This window comes from Anastrepha ludens, chromosome 4 (genome assembly GCF_028408465.1).
Source record: "Anastrepha ludens isolate Willacy chromosome 4, idAnaLude1.1, whole genome shotgun sequence".
Classification (NCBI taxonomy): Eukaryota; Metazoa; Arthropoda; class Insecta; order Diptera; family Tephritidae; genus Anastrepha; species Anastrepha ludens.
Window position 1 is genome coordinate 29,733,992 of NC_071500.1, and position 22,991 is coordinate 29,756,982.

Sequence of the window (22,991 nt, forward strand, 5' to 3'; positions counted from 1 at the left end):
GTCTGAACAAATAGCTTCCCACATTAATAAATTTAGTTTGCTATCTCCATTTCAATATGGTTTTAAAGCAAAACACAGTAGTTCCGCGGCTGTGATTAAAATTTTTGACGACATTAGGATATATTAGGGCAAAAATCATCTAATCATCACCTGATTGTTCTAAAACTTTTGACTCAGTTAATCGCGAACTACTATGGTTTAATGAATCCGCAGTGAATCTAGAAAAAAGCTATCTGAGAGGCAGAACTCTGTGCCTAAATTGTTACCGAGCGCTCAGCTACATCCACTGTTGTCAGGTGTACCTTAAAGCTCAATTCGTGGACCACATTCAGCTTATTTATCAATGGCATTTGTAGTGCTTGTCAACATGGGTGCTTATACGGATTATGTTCAACTATATTTATCTGAAACTCTGAACCAAATAGGTTGACTTGCACTTTAAAACAGTCTATGGCTTAACAAAGCGAGTAGCCATATCGACTGATCCAAGTGTTTTGGACATTATTATTATTGTTGTTGTTGTTATCAGGGTCGTAGAGAGCATATCCGGGCCCCGGGAGAAAATTGAAAATGCGGGCCCTTTCCAATTATGTGTAATTCATATAAATACGTATAATCTCGAGTCCGGGCCCCTCTGAAAACTCCGGGCCCGGGGGAAAAAGTATAAAATACTGCTTTAGCGAAGCGCTAGAATACACGTAATCGTATATTATGTCCGTTTGCAAAGCGCCGCTATGTATCGGGTGTTTATTTAAGAGCTTGCGAATTTGAAATAGAAATATTGTTGGAATGAATTTATTTTATTATAATCTGATAGGTAATTCCATGACATTTACTTTTTGAAAATGATATCCTACGAGTTACATGGTCTCATTTTTGACTACTTTTTCAAATAAATTTGGCCATAAGGCGTCAATGTGGGCTTGAATATTGTAATAAATCGATTATTAAGTCCGTTGCATTGCGAGTTGCACTGTCTTGGTGGAACCAAATGTCGTCGATGTTTGGCTGATTAATTCTTGGAAACAAAAGTTCAGTGAGCATGGCTCAATAACGCTCACCGGCTCAGCAGCTGCTTCCTCTTTTCAAAAGATGAACAGATTTTTTTTCAAGGTAAATTTCCAGAATTTAGAAGCATTGGTGTAGCGTTAAACGATTCATGATGACTTGCCAAAACTTGCTGAACAGAAATGTCAATACAGTTTGCTATTCTCAGCTGTCAAATCATAGTTATTGTTAGCGATAGTTCTCATGCAGCTAAAAAAACGCCCGTTACATTAGTAAACAGATACACGCTATTTGAATATACAGAACTGGAAAAGTTATTTGAATCTCATGAAACTTTCAGGGATTACTGAGCAGATAAATTTTTAAATAAATGTATTGAATGATAAAAAAAAAATGAAAATAAACTCAATAAATAAAATTTCATTAAGCTCAAAGTATAACACATAGTATGTATGTATGTATGTATATCGGAAAAGTAAAATAGCTTCACATTTCATTTCACACTGCTACCCATTCTTGATCTCCACTCGTACAATTCAACGCTACAGGCGTCGGTTAATCGGATCTAGATTGTTTTAATTTTTAAATTTGCTCAACGCACATTTTATACAAAAAGGTATCGTAAAATGATTTTCACATATGCCAATGCGCCATTAGACCGAGAAACGCATTGGCTTGATTGAAAGGGTGTAGTGGCTTGGTAGTTGGAAAGCATTGCCGCATGCGGCTAATACGCTAAATTTTTGCTTATTTTATTGTATTTCTTTTGATAGAGCACGCACTTGCACCACATCGTTGCTTATGAAATTATGAAAAAAATGGATTGGCTCAAAAACAAAAAAAAGCTCTTTGAAGAACTGCTGAAAGACGAGTGCTTTCAGAGTCAATCGAATTGAATTGAGGCACAAAGCAATTAATTAGTTTAAGTCTATCGAATAAACATCGGCCACTGTATTTACTTACATACATACATATGTGTGTATGTGTCATAAATGAAAGACACCGCGACTTCCATCCGCTAAAATATTTTAATTAATCGCAATTAATACCGAAAACCATTTCTGACCTTGCAACCCTCATTTGATCAACACCGAACACCGAAAAAAAAAACAAGTAGTGCTAAATTCCGTCCGGACCGAAATTTGTATACCCTCGCACATTTTAGTAAAATTTAATTTGGGTTGGCTGTTAATTTTTCGAATTAAAAAACTCGTAAACAATGAGATTTATAGCTTGTAATAGACGGACGGAGGGAGATTTCGTTTTAACTTATGTATAAGACGTTGTAATGATTTTTATCCGATCTCAATAATGTTTAAGTTGAATTTAAGTGATTTAATTATTTTTTAAGTTGAATTTAAAATATGTTTTTTTTTTTCGTGGAACTGAAACTGGGATAAACCTGTTTTTCGTCGAATTCCGTTCCCCACGGGACTGCCGCCAATCATTACTTCGTGGGAGGTAAAGGTGGTTGGCTGCCACTGCCACGCCTAAGCCTTTCTAGCATCCTCAGCCTCTTCATAGTGTCGCTTGTCAACCTCCAATTTTCCCTGCTTTCCGAGTGATTCGGGGTTGTAGTTTTCTCCGAATACCCACCGAAGCGTTTGTCTTGTGCTACCAAAACGCGGCATCCGAAAAACACGTGGCGCACATCTTCAATGGCGTCCCCTCGCAGTGATCGCATACAAAATTAAGTTCATGTTGAATCGATGCAAATAATACTTAAAACCAGTGAAGAGCTGAGTTAGAACTTCACCATGCGTTCTCTCGAGCCAGTGCTTCAAGTCCGGAATACAACCATTGTCCAACGGCCCTTTGTGGAAATGTCCCATCTTTGTTGCCTGAGCTGCATGCTGGTTTCTTTTGCCGCAGAACATTCGATTTTGCTTTCAAAAAGTTTTGCTGCCTCTTCTGCCAATATATCTATTGGGTATATTCCGGCGATAAGTAATGATGCATCTTCCGATACTGTTTTGAATGCTCTGCATACCCTAAGCGGACATAGCCGATATGTTGACTGTTGCGGATATACGATGCGTCGTGCGTGGAATTGTGCCAAATAAGTGCCGCGTAGAGTATTTGATTTTTAATCCATCCAAAAGTGGGTGTAGAACCGCTCTTTTTTCAACATCTTACTTGAGTCATATTTCTTTTTTTGGGTTCATCATTTGCTTCATTTATAACAGCGATATCACGTTTCTTACTTTCGTGAAAATTACTATTATTTGGGATGTGGGCGCTTTAGTTTAAGTATTGCCCAAATATTTTCAATAGGTTTAGCGTCAGGAGACTATGACGGTCAAATGAATATTTCAATCCGATTTTGCTGTTTCCACTCTACACCCCTCGACTTTGATGCTTGGGATCGTTGTGTTCTTGTAAAATTCAAGCTTTGCTAGTTCTTACAAACATCTTCGCAGCTGACGGTCATAACACCTTTTGGTAAGTTTTGTTTATCAAAGCTGCACTCAAATTGGCGGTAAACACAAATAAACAGACAAATCCTTTTTCGGAGAAACAGCCCCATATATGAACCTTAACGGGATGCTTAACAGCTCGTTAAAGTTGTCGATTATCAGCAGTACACCGGGACCGACGTATGCAACTTTTCGCCCAAGAGGAATATTCATCCGTGAATATTACGTTTACCCAATTCCCTTCTGAATCTGCCTTATTAGTCCCTGCGGATCTTTTTTCAAAGTGTAATATTGAGAGCAGTGGTTTTTTCAATATGTTCCGGAAGTTGAGGTCTTCTGCACTTAAGTATCTTCGAGGTGGGTCTTTGGATACATCAACACCGCTTTTCCTTAAAACTGCTTCAGCATCACGCAACGATAAGTTCGGCTTTGTCATAAACAAATTAATTATCTTTGATTTGGCGAGGAATTTTTTTTGGTTCTGGTCTGAGGAAGTCGTCAAAGTGTTTAAACTTCAGTATACCGCTGAATGACGATTCGCTTGCTTGTCCGTAAACTATTCAACTAGATGTAGTACAAGAACGAGTTGTCAATACGTCGCGCGATGAAGAGGAATATGTTAACTCAAACAGCAGATTATTCATTGTCACAAGGGAGATGTTATTGTTGTTGTTGTAGCAGTGATACAAGCCCGTCAGTCACCGGTCGTCTTCGGTTGGCTCATCTAAAGGTAGGCCCAGGAAACATGCTGTTTCGGCAGGTTGGGTCCAGAGGGAGCGGGTTTTAGACGACTCGGCTTGATGGGGCATGTGAAAAGGTGGTATGGATCGTGCGGGGTGCCAACACATGCCGGACATACTATATGCTTGGTATGTCGGGGTCAATTGATCTTGTGGATGTTTGGTCTCGAAAAATCACTGACGAGTGACGACCGCTCAGATAGTTGGCGGACCACCTCTTCAGCCCTGGCGGGAGTGTCGCCTGATAAATATCATCTAGTAGCGTGGAATGGCTCACAGTGTCGAAAGCTTTCTTCAAGTCCAACGCCACTAGGACAGTCCTCTCGCAGGGGCGGTTTTGGTTAAGCCCGCGTTTGATCTGAGCATTTATGACGTTGGGTGTCGTGGTGGTACTATGCATTCGTCGGAAACCATTCTTATGTGGGGCTGGGGTCAGGTGTTACGTGAAGAGTGGGAATAGGAGGATGATTACGAAAGGGAGTTGATGATTACAAATTTCAGACTTTTGCTTGCACAAATGATTATAAATTTCAGACTTTTACAGAATCTCTAAGAATGCTTTTAAGGAGCTTGTAGACATTTTGAAGGCCACTATTCAAAAACAAATTACTAACACTGAAAATCAATAACAAACTACAAGCGTACAGGGTATTTAACGACTCTGCTGTACTTTAAGCGTCCTGTTGCATGTTTGCTGTGACGAGTACGAGTAGCTGACGGCCAGTGTGCGGTTCGCCATTTGAACACAATTGTGCGACAACGAAGCGTATGCTTGAGTACATTTTGCCGCACACGCTACGATGACGATACGACCCGTATGCGAAGGCCTTAAGGCTTCTTCAAATAATTTGCTGCAGATGCATGTGTAAACAGGATAACTGCCTCTAATCGTTTTTCATACGCCAAACTTATTTTGTACGGGCAATGTAAACTTTCTAAATTTTTCACAAAACTCACAAATTGCAAGAAGCGTATTTCGAAAAAGTACGCCTTTTTAGCATCATTTAAATTATTGTCATAACGGAACTCTAAGTTTGAATTTTACCGGTCACATTTCTATTAGAAAGACTGTAATCTCAGTGGAGTATATAATTGGCGCTTACACCGGAACTTTTCCTGCTATTTGCGATCTTACAGTTTTACACCACATCCGAACGTCATTATATAATTTTTATGAGGATCTTTTTAATGGCATAAATACACTCGGAAGTTTGTCATTGCCTGCCAAGGGGCGACCGCTATTAGACCGCTTGTTCTATCGTTTCGTGTTTCGTGCACGGAGATTCGAACCTGTGCACTTCCGTATGGTAGTCACGCACTAACCCATTTGATCACAGCAACTGCCGGAACAGAGTACATAGGCTTCGTACAGTTTTTTCTTATACTTTTTTCACACTTGAATAATTTTAGATACCACAAAATCGAGTTCAACGATAAAATATTATACAAAAAATCTATAAATATCCTTTTCTCTCACATTACATTTTTGTTTATGGTGTATTTTGATGGTGTTGAAAAAATCCACCTGTTAACTATGCCAATCCGGCTGGTCGACATAATTTAATCGTGTCGATGCTATGGTGACACCCGATTGAATGTGCAACTTTATCCTTGCCATAGAGGGTTTTCATTGTATTACACATACATATGCATATGACAACAGCGCTACATTGTAATTAAGTTAAAACTTGACACTTTGACTGCTAATGTTACTCTCCTCATTATAAGTTGTGGAATATGTATCAGGCTGCCAGCCGCAACGGATGCTGCTGTGAGAAATGTGCATATTTCAGTCTAGCCGGGATCCTTGAGGAGTGCAGTACAAATAACATAGTTGCAACCTACTTCCGCAATAACGTAGACAAATATATTTTTCTATGGGCGCTGCGTGTTGTTAGAAATTTGCTTGTTGGCTATGAATAGCTTCCTATTGTCAGTTTAAACATACGTGGAAACATTAATACGTATTCGTACTATACACTTGTGCATATAATCGAGATACTGTGTGTACATCTATAAATATTTGATTGTGTGTGTATATTTACATTTGGGCAATGGGTAATTCCTTGGGCGTCAATCAAATACAAGAGACGGTGATCGACCGTTTCAAGGCTGTGTGCTTGACTACAGATGAAAATGGTGGTGTGCGCATCCGGTCCTTTTCCGATGGCGGCCATTTAACTTCACGCGTAGTAGCAGATTCATTGCGCGATGAACACAGACTCAGTTTGGATGTAATACATCGTGTGCGGCATGTGCGCACCTCCTGCACAACAATACCCGAGGAAGACATCGTAAGTGTGTTGTGATGTGGTGGCCAATTGTGTTCGATAGTTAATTTATCTGCATGTATAGAAATCGATATTCTAAAAACAAGCGATTTGAATTCTGCGTACCCCTGAATGTACAGTCTAGTTTTATGGGTTTTGTGAGTTAAGTGCAAAAATTTATATTTTACCCGTTTTGAAAAATAAAGTGGGTAAGTTCTTAAAGCGGCCGCCGTAGTCGAATGGGCTGGTGCATGACTACCATCTGGAAGTGCATAGGGTCGAATCTCTGTGCATGTAAGACCAAAATGAAAGTAAAAGGTTTTTACTAAAAGCGGTTTTTCACAGACAGGCAATGACACCTCAAAGGTGTAAACGCCAATTATATTATATATATACGAGGTGTACTAAAAAAATAAGGTGAATTTTAATTTTTGTCAAAAAATATTTATTTATTCATCAATTTCTATTTTATCTCCTTCAAAGTAGTCCGCCTCAGATATAATACACTTGTGTCAGCGTTTTTTCCAGTCCTCGAAGTAGTTCTGATTTGCACTTTTTGGTGTGTCCCTGAGCTCTTTCAGCGATTCGGTTTTTATCTCCTCAATCGTCGCACAACGCCGTCCTTTTATTGGTTTATTCTCTCTTGGGAACAGGAAAAACATTCAGGGGACCAAATCTTGTGAATACGGTTGCTAAGGCATGTTAACGGTGTTGTTTTTAGCGAAATAATCTCTTATAAGCAAAGATGAGTGCGCAGGTAGATTATCATGATGCAAAAGCCATACATTTTTTTTCCACAATTCCGGTCGTTTTTTTTCGTATAGCTTTGCGCAAATGGCGTAATACTTCAAGGGAATACTCCTTCTTTACCATAAGACCTTGTGGTAAGAACTCTTGATGCGCTACGCTATGGTAATCGAAAAAAACAGTGAGAAAAACCTTGACATTTGATCGAACTTGGCGCGCTTTTTTTTTATCTTGGCTCTCTTGGACTCTACCATTGGGTCGACTGGGCTTTAGTTTCGATGTCATAGCCATATACCCATGATTCGTCACCAGTTATGACCCTTTTAAGCAAATCTGAATCATCGTTGACGTCATGCAACAATTTCTGAGCGATGCTCATGGGACTTTGGTTTTGGTCAAAATTCAGCAATTTCGGAACAAATTTCGCTGCCACACGCTTCATCACCAAAATTTCCGAAAAGATTGCAAGGCATGAGCCAACCGATATGCCGTCATCTTCAGTAACTTCCCTAATAGTGATTCGATGATTCTCCATAACAATTTTCCTCACTTTCTTAACATTTTCATCGGTTGTTGATGTGCTGGGGCGTCCAGAGCGAGCATCTTCTCGACCTTTTGAGAAAAGCTTGTTCCACTTGTAAACATTTTAACTCAGAGTACTCTCACCGTATGCCACTGGCAACATTTCAAGTGTTTTTGAACACGTAACTTAATTTTTTACACAAAATTTTATGCAACTTCTTTGATCCAATTTTTTCGATAGCAGAAAATCGCCGAACTTGCAAAACACTTGTCTTACTTACCTCTCACAAACAAACTAAACATTCTATATTGCTAAAACCGTGGACATATCTTCGAGACGAGTGTACCAACATAAAAAAAGTGCGTGTAGCGTAGTACACATAACAGAAGTGAAACTTTCAAGGCAGACAAAGAAAGAGGGAGAATGAGAGAGAAAGAAAGAGAAAGAATATATATCTAAATAAACTCACAACATTTGAAGAGAATGCAAATAGACAAAAGTTACAAAAAACGGATAAGGGTCGACGGGTGTAGGTAAACGTCGGACACAAACCGTGGCAACAACGCGTCTAACTCCGAGCGTTTATCACCCGCACAAACGCAGCGATTCCAGGACCGTAGCAGCGGTACAAATTACCGCAAGGCAGTACCAATAAATCCCACGCCGGAGTGGATAGCACTTTATAGTACGCACAAGCACTAGCCAGGAAACGGAAATAAGCGCCAAAAAGTAGGCACCAAAAAATTGGGACCAAAAAACGCCCCAAACAGTAGGCATCAAGGAAATATAATGCCAAAAAGTAGGCACAAAAAAAAACGCCCCAAACAGTAGGGATCAAGGAAATATAACGCCAAAAAGTAGGCACCAAAAATATATTTCCTACAAGTTTGCACCAACAAACAAGCGCCAAAAAGTAGGCAGTGTTATTTCTCACTAGAAATGAGCAACCAAAGGGAAAAACTCACGAAAAATAGCCTAAAGTGTATCTGAGATATATATAATATAAGATATATAATATCTCTCTCCTTTTCCTCCACGTTATATCTTTTTCTTTCTCGCGGAACAAAAATGCCAAACACATTGCATGGCCTTGATACTAATCGACTAATTCGACTTTCTGAATGTACGCAGCCCGCGAAATTTGAATTATTTTTTGGACGCACCTCGTATATATAAAAGTAGTTTTAAATGCTAATTTTTCTTTTCTGTGAAAAGAGAGTGGTTTTTTTTCTTATATCTAAAATACAAGGTATATCTGGCTGATCTGAATAAATCTCACATAGACCAAAAGGGTCCGTAGTGTTACCAGTGTTGTTGGAGTCGTGTTAAACACGTCATACATGTCTTGGCGAGTTGTAATAAACAGTTGAAACTTTTATCAGCAATATCGTTGTGAGATAAAAAGTATACCGGTCGCAGGCAGTTGAAACGAGTTGTGTTTAAAACAAGACATTGAAAAATGAGCTGTACCCCTTTCTTCTTCGCATAAGTTACACGCGTCATTCTGGATCAACCCCATTTTAGCTGCGTGATATGGTGTGATACAATTTCCCGTCAGTACTCCAACCAATATTTTACATTCCTTCCTTGGGAGTGATAGAATAATGTTTGTGGTTTCCTATTGCAAGTTCGAGGTCGTCGATGCTTCCCATATAGATTGTGCTTCCAGAGTTAGTTCCTCGTCTAGTTTCGTCTTTAAAACTGAGAGTGAGACATATATGTCTGACGTACTCATCCTAGGCAAGCGGGTGTCTGCCTTAGAAAGCTCGTCAACTCTCTCACCACTCTCTCCCTCTATTCCCTTGAGCCCTAGTGCCTAGTAAATTGTGGCCTATCTTTTCTCCCAGAGTTCGTCCATTTTGGACCTGCATTATTGCACGCTATCCGAGCTAGTCATTGCAGCCATTACTGCTTCAATAGTAGCTTAACTATCGGTGAAGATGTTTGTGCGAGTGTCGAGGGTAGTAAATTTCAACGCTAATTCAAAAGCGCTAATGCTTTGGTAGCCTCATAGATCTGAGCTTAATATATGTATGCTACAGTGATTAGGAGACCTAAAAAAAAGATTTTTGGAGATCAAACTGCGGGCAGAAGACAGATGCTGCTACTCCTTCCGTCATTTTGGATCCATCTGCAAAGAAATTATATGCGTGGTAATCAGATCCTAAACCTTTCTGTCAGCCATTCTGCTCTATTACGAAACAAGGCAACTTTACTTGTGAAATATCGTAGTCTGACCTTCCGTTAATGTTCTGTATGTTACTGCGACCAAAAAGTCTTTCTGAGAATAAACTAATCATCCTCAGTCTTAGTGCAGATCTTTTGGCTGAGTTTCTTACTTCTAATTTGATTGGATGCCAATCGAGAAGTCTTTCTATTACCGCTGTTGAAGTTGTACTCTTAGTAATTTGTACGCTTTCCAATCTTTTAACATGCGTCATTTTATCATATGCCATCTACCCTACTACCCTGGTATAATAACCAATGTGTGAGTCGAGGAGATAAGTTCTAAGTCTTACCGAGCGTTTTCCTGCATGCGTATAAGGCATTTGCTTCTTCTTCCACATTAAATCTCAATGTCTCACTATCTATAAGAATACCTACGTATTTAGTCGATGTTTGAAGTGTTAATTCTACTCTTCTAAGTATCGGTGTTGACCAGTTGCGAATATTATACTTTCTTGTGAATAGTACCTCTTCCGTCGAATCTGGATTTACTTCTAGTTCGATCGATTCCGTCCACTTGTAGATTTCTCTGAGCGTCTTTGTGAGTATTTCATTCATCGTTTGAGGACGTCATCATTGTCAGCAATGCCGCCAGTTTTGGTCCGCTATCCACAAGGTCTGTCGCAAAAGTTCACAGACTAGTGTAAAATTAATACAATTATGATTTATTTTATTCAAATTAGACCCCTCGAACTCTATATTCCGTACCTCAAACGACTTATTTAACATGGTTTTGGAAATCTTGTTGATTATGGCGGCCCTTTAAATTTATTCATGGCCAGATGCAATTTTCCAAACAGAAGTAGTCACATGGAGTTAATCCACTCGAGTCAGAGAGTAATAGATGGAACGACGTTTGCAACTGTTGTTGTTGTAGCAGAATACTAAACCCTGTCAGTGCAATGTAAATCACCGGTCGTCTTCGTCTAGCTTATCTAACGGTAGGCCCAGGAAGCTTGCAGTTTGGATAGGTTGGGTCCAGAGGTAGCGGGGTGTTAGATGAGTCGGTTTGATTGGGCATGTGAAAAGGTGGTTAGTGTCGTGTGGGGTGTCTTCACATGCTGGGACTTCGGATTTTTCTAGTGCGATTTTTTGGGATTTGGATTATCTGAATGCATTCAATCAGCACTTTTACGCTTGGTTCCAGGATCAGATGTATTGCAAAGACCACGTCGGGACCTTCTTTAAATTGTTTAAACCACTCCCAAGTAGAGGTGTCATATAAACACTTATTACCATAAGTGTTTTGCATAATTTGAACCGGATTTCGGCAGGTGAAAGTACTAACCAAAACAAGCCGGCCAAGAACTGTCACTTTAGCAGCATTCCCCGTTTACGTATGCGGAATGTTTATTCTGCTACAACAACAACAAATCATCCATCTGAATGTAGGTATATACGCTCAATAGCTCTAAAAATGGCTCCGCGGGTTCTTTTGCAACAAACTTTCCGTATCGGGATTTTATTATTTGCATTCTTCGTGCATTTGCGTTGTATAATTTTTGGAGCATAAAACCAAAATGTTTCATATATGTAAAAAAACGGGAGTATCCTCCTTCTTCCCTTACCCTCAATGGTGTAAATATTGTAAATACAGATAATCTTAAGTTTCTTGGTATTATATTCGATCCCAAATATTCCTTCCAACAGCATTGTAAATATGTTAAGGAAAAACTATATGTTAAGTTAAATATTATTAAATACTAATGAAGCAAACGCTCGCTAATTAGCTCAACTCTACTGATTAACGTGGTAAAAGCCCTCATCCTATCAACCATTAATTACGGTCTAGCTGGTTACACGCCCAACAAAATCTAAAGATGCTTGCTGCCCCCTACCATGTCGCAGTGCGCAGATCCATACGCGCCATTCCGACATCGCCCATAAAGCTCATTCTTGCCGAATCCGGTATTCCGTCTCTATACGACAACATGGAGGACAAAATGTTCAGGCTCTATCCAAAGCTTACTCTAAGCCTCAACCTTCTTATTTGCAAAGACTTTCATTTTAAAGGAAAATCAGGAAGTTACCGCGTACGGCCTTCTATTTTCATTCTGCTAGATTTTCAGCCATTCAATACTGCGCCAAAAGTAAGGGTAAACATATAATTTGCTCCGACAGTTTGTCCTGCTTCCAAGCCATCCAAAACCACAAAAAAATCAAACAAAAACATCAACCGTATCAAAAACATACTAATTACCCATCGGAGTAGCATCAAAATTATGTGTATACCTGGGCACTCCGGCATCCAGGGTAACACATTGGCAGATCAATTGCCAAGGACATTTCCATTACACCAATAATCACATCAGAAGTCATCCTACCCAGCGACATATACCGACTTATTTATGAACAGAGGCAAACAAAGTTACTTCGTGAGTTGTCGTATTATAAACACTATTATTCGAACATTAACCCCAAACGTACAAAACCTGCCTATCCATCATCGGTGCCCACCAATCGCATTACCCCATACACACGACTCCGTATTGGGCACACCATAACTACTAGCGTACACCTATTACAGGGTAATACATCCAACATCTGCCCCTTCTGCTAAGCCACAGTCTGTGTGCGTCATCTGCTGGTATCCTGCTCAGAACTTGCTTTTCAAAGGCATCACCACTTCAGCAATACAGATCCTCTTCAACTTTTAAAAGATGCTACTGAAGATAACATTGAAAAAATTTACAAATTTCTAAAGGACACCAACCTATTCCGTCGTATCTGATCTCCAACCACATCACCAGCCAGCCGAAAGCCTCTGCTGCTAGTGCTGCGTTTTGTTGAGTTTACTTATAATTTTATTATCATGTAAGCTTTTAAAAATAAAAAATAAATAAAATAAATTTTTGGAAATATTTTGTTGAGATCGTATAACGTTAGAACTGCTTAGATTAGTTTACGGTGCTTAACATTAGAACTACGAAGATTTACCATATACTTATTTCAACTAACCGGTCATTTTGACCGGTTTTTTTGTTTAACTACACAAAACAGTAGAAATTTAGAAATAAAACTAAAAATTCATAAGATAATTAAATTTTCAACCAAAAGAAACATATTTTATTCATTTATTGTAATTACATAACATAAAAAACAAAATTACATAACATAGAGATTCTATGTACTACAATTTTTACATATTAAAAGTTTTTTAAAAGTACATTTGCCACAAACATAAAATCGCCAGAAAAGCGTTGAATTTTTCTTCTGATAAATCCAATTCTTAACTAGTAACTCGTAAACCTTCTTGTTTTGTGCATGTTATGATATGATGTATAATATCACGATTAATTAGTAATGAGAAAGCACTACTCACAACATTCTTTACAATGTTTTTTTTTGCATATCCTGCAGGTCCTACTTTTTGTTTGAAAATGGTATGTTTTGGTTTTCTCCCTGGATAGGATCTTGAGTATGTTCTCCTCTTCACTATCACTGGATACATAGACTTTCTCTTTATCAAACTGGACCGCTGAAATATTTTTTGATTTGCAGACAACTTCGGATATATCTTCGCATATATTTGTTATATCTTCAAGAAATTTTGTTTTTTTCGAATGTGACGCCATTTTCAGGGTAACAACTTCTAACTGAAAACTATAATTTTATTTCCCTTTCTAATAATGAAAAAAAATATTTAATCAGAAATCACTTACAATGTATGCAAGAATAATGTGAGATTATAAAGAAATATTAAAAATATTCAATTTATTGTTATTTGCAACTATACACGGTAAGTAAGAATACTAAATTGAAATGTTTATATGCTACGATTTATGATAACTTATCAGTATAGGGGTTACAGACTGACTGTAGAAATTGTATTCATATTACGGATTTAGTATAACTGTATATACCATATTACAGTTATACAAATTTTCGCATAATATATGGAAAACGCAAAATCTTTGAATTCCGGGAATTTTCCATATTCAAAAAGAATATTTCAAGAATATACAAAAAGTATTCATGATATTTTTATGACCGATCAAAATGACCGGTTCGTATATTTAGGTATAACACATAGTTAACTCATTATTCTATACACAAATTTAATAAAAATCATGACATTATCGAAAAAAATGTAATTGGAATATTTAAGAGGAAATGGGAAATAAATGTTCCAACCGGTCATTTTGACCGGTTCGTAGTTCTAGTGTTAACGGCTGCAACCAACAAAGAAATTTGAACTTAATATTTCTACGGCTCATAATTTTACGAGACTTTTTACTTACCCGTTGTAAAGCATAGGAGATTGCTTACGCATTTTGGAACATAAATCGCCTATTTGGTGAAAACTCATAATAAAGTTGGCCGAAATAAATTTGCGTTATAAAGCTGCACAGATACATTTTTTCACACACACTCTAAGAACTTTGTATCCCGTAATTATATGCGATAGCTTATCAAATATTAATTACTACAAATACCGCGGCGACGAGGGCAAAGCAACCATAAGAAATAAGGGATTCATCCATAATTGAACTTCTCAGGTTTTGTGTCTCTCGAAGCTGAACAGCCGCATTTACGTTGCATATAAATGATTTTGATTCCTTCCGAATGAATACAACGGTAAAAATCCAGTTGACTTTTTCAGTGTCTATGTTAAACAAGTTGATGTTGCTTAAATGTATTTTAAGCACTTTGTTAATATTCAAGAATATTTTAACCCTATAGTGACTTCTGAATTGCTATTTTATTTAAATATTCCAAAAAAGGGGTCTAACCGACCCTTTCGTGAAAGAGCTAATGGGTTAAATTATTCCACAAAAGTATTGCTCGCGAAATTTCCCTGTATGCACTTAAGGGGTTACATGGGTTTTGTCGGGTAAAAAAAGGCCTATTTTCAATATTTTTTTTTCTATGTAAAAAATTATTTATTTAATTCAAATTTTTTTCTGTCTTATAGATACATGTTTAAAGAATAATTTCTGAAATTTTCAAAAAAAAAAAAAATTAAAACTCCTCCATTGTGACGTCATTCCCTCGAAAAAAGGTGCGTCCGCGTTGTCAGCATAACTCCTGACAGGATCATCTAAAATGAAAAAAAACAAAAATAAGTGTTTTAGTTAAGACCATAAACTCGTGCTTAAACTAAGGAAAAAAAAAATGTAATTTTGGCAGACATTTTTCCAAAAAAATGTGAATTTCGGTCAAATTTACTTGACATTTTTTTTTTTAATAGTTGTAATTGAAAAAAAATCCTTCGCCCAAGCACGAGTAAATTGTATCTCGAGCACCTGTGTAAAATTTCATCAAGATAAGAGGACATTTGACAACGGACTTTGAAAACACGGTTCGGAGAAAAACGCGTTTAAAGTTTTGAGTAACAATAAAAGTGACTTAGAGCGCACACCTTCCAAAGGCTGTATCTCCGAAACAATAAATGGGATCGACTTGAAAATTTAGGATAATATTCTTGAGATGTTGTAGAATTTAATAAACAAAAAAAAAATAGATTTTTTTAACCCACGAAACCCATGTAACTCCTTAAACTACTTGTTTTGCTCCGATATGAATTTTACCCTTTTGTCCACTGATTCTATAAACCCTCAATCAAAAAATTGCAAAATTACTATGACTTTAAACAATTTTTAAAGAAAACGCAAAAAGTTTGGAGGTTTTACTATATGGGTCTAGGTCTTTTATCGTAAGTTGCAATCATCCCGCCCCCAGACCATAGCACTAAAATTATTTACCAGTGCATTGTTAACGATCCGGCTGGATCTAATATATTGGCTAAAATTTTTCAATGTATTTGCATATCTCATACAGTTCATTTATTGTCTCGCTGTTTACAGTTAACACGGCTATTAAAGCCGTCACAGACATACTCAATTGACTTCTTACCGCATCACCGTAAAAAATCATCTCATTAAAGGCGGCACCGGCACAGACCATAATACTAGCAATTTCGTGTTTGAATTTCGACGCATTAAGCGTTAAACAGGCTTCACTTCTAAAGTTAATTTGCTACAAGTGATGCAACCACCGACTCAGAATTTCGGTAGTAAAATTTAATATATTTTTTTTTTTTTTCATTATTATATTTAATTACAATTTAAAAATTATAATTAAAGAAAGCACTAGCTGCCATGGCTATCGGCTTTGTTACAAAATGACTTAAAGTTAGAAAAATTTAATAATTTCCAAACATTTTATTTAGAATGTGGCAGCACGTCATGGAGCCTATTGCCCTGTATAATGATTCAACCTGCTAAACCGCACTCCAGGTTCTACTATTATTATTGATTTAGTCTTGAAATTGAAATTTGAAAAGGTCGAGCCAAGGAGCACCAGGAGATTTGGTGACTTCTAAAACACTCAGGCTAAAAAGCCCATAGTATTTAAAGCTCTGGAAAGGGGGTTGATAGTCAAGGACGGAAGTAGAAAAGTATCAGAGAAAGGGATAGGAAAAAATAGAGACAGAGATAAAGATAGTTAATCCTGTGAGAATTTTCCAACTTCTTTGGCAAATCTGTAAATATCCTCCAGTTTTAGAGAACGAATATTACTCATTCTCATGACATCGGAACCCAAAACTCGTAGCCGTGCTCTAGCAAATGCGGGACACTCACAGATAAAGTGCTCAGTGTTATCCGCCTCCTCCAAGCATGACAGGCACACGGGGTCCTCAATGATTCCAATGGTGGTCATATGCTGACCCCATGGGTTGTGTCCTGTAATGATGCCGACCATCAACCGAATGTCTTTCCTTTCAAGTTTTAGTAGAAAGTTTGACAGTTTTCTATTCGGACTTATCACAAAACACTTTGCAGTTCTGCAGCGTTCTAGACCGGACCATCGTTCTTTATGCAGATTGCCTACATAATCGCTGATCCAATTCATGATTCCTGCGGAACTGATTCCGATTATTGTCTCTGGCCCCTTTAGACTTAGTTGAGCCTCTATTTCGCCTTTAGAAACTATTTCAAAGCAAACTAGTTCGAGAGTAAGAATGAACGTTAATGGAAAAATGTGTAAAACTGCTTTTCGTAATTTTGTAATTTTTTTTTAATTTAAATCATGGACCATAATTTAGAATCGTTTGTGGGTGATGACAAAATATATATTATAATTTTTGGTCACTTTATAATTTTACAACAATATGTACTACAAGTGCTGAGCTTTTTCCTCCACTTGTCATTATTGCAGAGAGTTCATGCTTGACGCTCTCTCACATTTTCTCTTAAATTGCACTGTCGGGACTTTATCATCCCTCCAGGCCACTGTATTTACGTTGGGTTGTTTGTGTTCGGCATTGAAATACTCTAGAAAACCAGATTTGCTAAACCTAAAATTCAGGCAATCACATACATACGTGTAGGCATTTTGGTATCCTTTTGTGTATTATGGCACTTAAAGTGCTTTTTTGGTGAAGGTCATTATGTCGCCATCACAACGGTGCTTTTACTTTTGTGCCCAAAAATCTGTGAGTGTAGAGATTGCCACGGATGATAATTTATAAATATAAGTCAACACTTGCCTACCCTTCGGGGTTGCTTTAAATACACGTAAACTTCGCTTTAATGTGTACGGCCTGTGTCCTGGTGCGTTGTCGATTCTACATATTTATTGGAAAAGGAAGGTTGGTGGATAAGAGTTGTTGCCAGCGGTGTAGTAGATACGCATTATTATTTGCAGGACGCTGTGCTGCGGCGACGGCGGTGACGTCATTAATGTTGTGTTAGTACTCTCGTCAGAGATTTAAAATCATCCTGTGCCACTTTGCTTCACCAACATCATTGCTCATTGTGCGCAATTCAGTTGTCATTGGAACGGCGACGTGTAAGGTATTGAGTGAGTGAATGGAGTGTCTCCAGGTATTAAAAAGCTTCGCATAAACAAATACCTACAATGAAATAAAAGTGTAAAGTGTTGTGTATACAAATTGTTAAAGAGTTCACTCAATGTTTTTGTCAGTTCAGGAATGAATACCGATTTATGGACAGACCCTGTGTGGCAAAGAAGTGGGAAACGTATTAATAGAAATATTATACGTACGCAATATTGGGGCGATCAATTCGCAATTTGATTGATGACCATTTTATTTGTGAAATGTTAACGGCCTATTAACACGAGTAGTGGTTTTTACTGCCCGCGACGTTGTAACATTCAAAAGGTCTATTACTCGGTCATATGTCGGCAGGTGGTTGTTTGCTGTTGACAAGGAAAACACGTTAAATAATATTGGCAATACCTAAAACCCGCATAGCCCGCATAGGACAAATTCGGTGGCGGGAACGTTGAATTGTGTAAGGTTTTTGATACTTATAAAAGAAGTGAAAACGCTGCTTGACTTTCTCAGGCATTTCTCAGTTTGGCTTGCGGTCGCATTTGTTGTTATTTTAAATTTTGTTAGGCTGTGTTTACTAAAGTATTGCATTGTTTTATGTGCATGAAAATTATTTTCCAAGCAAATACTTATACGTACATACGCATTTTCTGAAAATCTATATAATTTTGTAATATACTACGTATACAGTGGCGAGCATAGTTGAGTGCATGACAATTTTTTTTTTTTTTTGTAATTTACAATATTTGTCGAGTTGAAGTTTTTTGTTATTTTTTTCAAATATTTTTCATCAAACCAAAACCCATGATTCAATAATAAAAGGTTTGCTCAGTTAGCAGCTTTCTCATTCCCTCTTGACAAATCGGCTCCCTTAGCAAGACACTGGGTTGCTAGCTCTAGAAACTTTGACTAAAAGTGGAGGAAAAGTAAAATTTGTAGAAAAAACATTTCCTTTTCAAAATGGACTGCTTACGAGCAACAACTCGCTCAAGAGTTTTCATCGGTATGTTCAGGACTATGGTAGTATGACATGGAATACATACCGCTTAAGTCAGGACATGATGTATTTGACGCAATCCGAGATCGAGATGGAGAATTTACAAAGCTTTATTTCTTATGATGTGGTGATTTAAACGGAACTCATGTTTTGCAAAGAGCTACAGCAGGGAGAATTATTGAATAGTCCCGACGCAATCGATTACATTGCAGACCTCATTGTAAAAAAGTTGGCAGAACTTGTTCCAATGAGCCCACCTTCCTATGGATGGATGAAGTGTCCAGAGGAGGCTTAGAAAAGCACAGTACCGGTATGAAAGAGCTTCTCATAAAAAACCATCTACCGGAATCGGCTTAAAACTGTAAGGCCTTCCAAATGTGGAACGCGCCCTACAAATAGGAGGAGGATCTCGGCGAAACACCTAACAGGATTATAGATGCCAATTATTTGTTTATTTCTAACAAAATAGTTTCATATTGGCGAAACTTCGCGATTGGTTTTAAATTTACAATTAATTCACAAAATAAAATCTGGGATTATGTTAAATAATTTCTTGTTTTAATATTAGATTTGGCAATTTCCGCTAATCACTTCTATCTTACCATTATTTACATTCAAATATGAATTAAAATTTATTTTTTAAACCGTTCGCAGTTTGTTTCCATTTAAGTAACAAAATACTATTATGCTACCATTTTTGCCAAAAAGGATTTAATTTTTTTCTTTTATGCACCTTCTTAAATACAAACTTTTGTAAGGGAGTGGCAAAATTCGAATGCCACTAGTGAGCAAACCTTTAATAATTGAATCATGACCAAAACCACAAATCAATCATTCAACAATATTTCATCCAAATCTTTAACTTTTTAATCGGAATTTTTCGAAAAATGTCGAAAGTTGTGAAATAATAATGTGAAAGTATTAGGCGCGCAAAGAATTGTTTCGGTTTAAATGTTTTTTGGTGACGGCTCTTGCAGTTTTTTCATATAACAAATACTGCAATTTATACAAATTTTTTTTTTGTAAGCGGTCTTTTAAAGTGTTTTTGTAAGCGGTCTTTCTAAATGCAAAGCTTTCTATTCTTCTTCAGATTGTGTTTGCGCTAATGAAGCCCCAAAGTTTCTGATCAGAATCGGGATATGGCCGTTTTTATGACCAATCCCAGGAGACTCCAATGCATCTCCCCCTTGAATGCAGCGCTATAGCGCTATAGAGGTTGATACATCTCGGTCATTTACAGCCAGAAGAAATGCACATACGCTTAGTCCAGCCCAGTTCTATATTAAGTTTAATAAGAGAACTGAGTCTGGATGAGATACTGTGATGAGTAGAGGACAGAAAAGACCATTAGGGCGAAGGTTCGCACCTCCAAGAATTCTAAAGCTCTAAATCTAAGGTTTCCGATGTTTCCCACCCATTTTATTTATTTACTTATTTACAAAACATTCAGGCACAGAGTTATTTCACAGTGTTTCAACTTATGAATACTAATCTTATTAATAAAAATAATAATCATAATAAGTAGTATAAATGGGGTTAATAGAGGAATTAGGTTGCAAAAGATGTGTAGAGTGTTGAAATTGTGAAGGTATAAAAACAGCAGAGAAGCGGCAATAGCAGGGATATACGCATTAAAAATTACTTGGCAAAGTAATGTAGCAGCTCACTCCTAAAGCGCAGTGTGTTACTGACTATTTCATATTTTTGGGTCCGTCCAAAGACGTAGAGAAAGCACGAGAGGCTGTTGTTCCTTCTAAGAAAAATTCATGATATTATCCGAAGTTAAACTAAGCATATTCCCAATTCATGTCACTATCATTTGGTGGCCTTATCATCAATTCTCAATCAATAGGACTGAGAAAATTCAAAAGGTTTTTCTCAATTACGATTTTACTGAACCTCTGCCATGATAGTATGCTCGTTTACTTCTTTTAAATCTCAAGCCTCCAGAAAGTAGAAGATCTGTTCTCTCCTTAACTTTTCATATGACATTATAAAGGGAGATTTTTACTGTGTCGCCCTTCTGGAAAAAATAAACTTGAATAGTGTTTCAAGAAGAGAACTTTGTAAATTCGTACACTTTTTATATTTCGAAAGCAAGGAAGTTTAAATCTACATCATGTGTATTAAGGCTGAATCACCTGTTTTATTTCTACTCATTCTTATTTGGTGGTACGCAAATTTGCTAGTTCCAAAAAATAAATAAAATAAAAAATCATTAACGCGTAGAATTCTATTCCCATAAAGTTTTATTTTGCTGCAGAGGTATTTTTATGCATTTTCGCCATAAAATATAACGAACTAATTTTATTTTATTAAGATTCTATGATTATTAAGATATTAACGGGTAACCATGCCCTTTGAAGACAGAAACAATCATCTTGAGGAATACTGCATTGAATCAAATTACGGAATTTTTGGTATTGCGCCTTATAGTTTTAATAGTGATTCCGATGGCTCTTACGAGCTACCTACCAAAACAAGGAAGCACGAAAAGAGAGTACAAGTTAAGAAATGTAACTGGTGAGCGAAAAAAATAATAAAAAGTAAAGCAATTTTGGAAATCAAAACGACAAAATCTAAGCGAAAACTTCTAAAGACGCCACCATCCAACCTCTGTAATTGTTTGGTTGGTGTGGAGTGCCTTGTAAAGGCGTTACACCTCTTAATTTCTGCGAAAAAGGGATCAAGACCGCGGCAAAAGTGTACCAGGACTATGTCTTAGAAAGTGTGGTGAAGCAGTTGGATCTTCCTTCCAGCAAGATTTCGCTCCAGCCCATAAAACAAAAACCATCCAGCAGTGGCTAAAAAGCAATATTCCTGTGCTCATAGCCGCAGAAAGATGGCCGTCTGGGAGTTCAAATCTGAACCCATCAGGCTACATATTGTGGGATTGTGGGCCTGTCGAAGACGCCATTTCCTGTAATCAATCAAAGAAGTTGGGAGAGTCTTTAGTTCGAGCAGTGACGCCAATATCCATGGAAACCGTGCGTGCAGCAATAGCTGACTGGCCTAATCGTTTGAAGGCTTGTGTAAAAGCAAATGGGGACCATTTCGAAAGAAAATTAAAAAAAAATTAATATTTATCTGACTAAATAAAACTAACTTCATTAACAAAAAAGTATTTTAATTTCATATCTATTACGTACTTAATTTATAATACAACTTTTGGCAGGACTAAGTACATCGGGCAATTCAAGAAAATTTAATGTAGCTATTTTTAAGAAGAAAAATTATGAAGTTGGTTTGTCCTCCTATATTCGCTTAGTGTATTCAAAGTGTATTCTCTTCAGTAAAATTGAAGAAAAAAACGGACCTAGCAAGTTTTCACTCCACATTTGTTTGTAAATTCTCGTTTTTTATCTTTTGCGAAATGTATCCATACTAATGCTATTTCTGATTTGTTTTCTTTTCCTTTACACTCAAGGCCAAACGTTTTTGCGATTTATCATCATTGTTTGCAAACACCGTTATGTGCAGCATGTGCTTGTATGTTTGTTTGTTTGTATGTTTGTGGTGTTGTCACTCCTTGCATTTTCTGTTGTATGTTTTTTATGTGCTGATTTAATATACGTATATTAATATATTTATGTTGCTATTGTTTTTGTTTCTTCGTTGGTTACCATAGTCAGAATGTCTCCGGGACACGCACAACATTTTTCAACTTGTTGGTTTCCTAATAATGACCAGTTAAAGTACTGAACTCTTATACTATACTTTCCCAAGATATTTTTATAAAAAAGTGGTTGTTACTTCTTTATTATTTTGGTTCGACTCAAGGCGTGCAGCTTAATTTGCTTGCTTTGGTTTTCCACTAAATTATACAGAAAATATAACGCACGCGAATGTCATTTGTTTTTCCTTGGTTAACCTTCCTTTTTATATACTTTTTACGTATGTAGTCGTGTTTGTGCATTTGTTTACCGCATTTTCGTGACTGACTATTACACGTTTCTCGAGTGTATTTGCCCGTTGTTGGCTACACGTATTTTCGTACCAAAAATATTTTTTATTTATTTATAGTTCTTACCTACATATTCGGTGAAGTAAAAGGTTCTGAATGCTTTGCGCCATATGTTTCTACTAAGTCAGTTGGACTATAGGTACATATATACAATAAAAAGTCGCGCGTCACCACACTATTATTAATATTATTATTATTTATTACTTTACGCCGTATCGAGGGCGCATAGTGCTACAATAAAAGATGTTTGGCTCTTCCTTGTCCGTGTGAGCCTTTATTATTCCACTCTAGTGCCATC

At 37.2% G+C, this 22,991-nt stretch overlaps 1 protein-coding gene and 1 long non-coding RNA gene across 2 annotated transcripts in view; one reads left to right on the forward strand and one right to left on the reverse strand.

Moving 5' to 3' along the window:
* Positions 1–22,991, forward strand: part of LOC128861410 (cAMP-dependent protein kinase type I regulatory subunit) — a 93,260-nt gene that overhangs the window by 6,729 nt on the left and 63,540 nt on the right. The gene's annotated exons all lie outside the window — the stretch shown is intronic.
* LOC128861412 (uncharacterized) lies at positions 14,900–22,598 on the reverse strand. Its single transcript, XR_008454374.1, has 4 exons — positions 22,483–22,598; positions 17,428–17,789; positions 17,259–17,367; positions 14,900–14,972 (listed from the first exon to the last, which is right to left on the reverse strand). It is a non-coding gene; the product is annotated as an uncharacterized LOC128861412 (long non-coding RNA).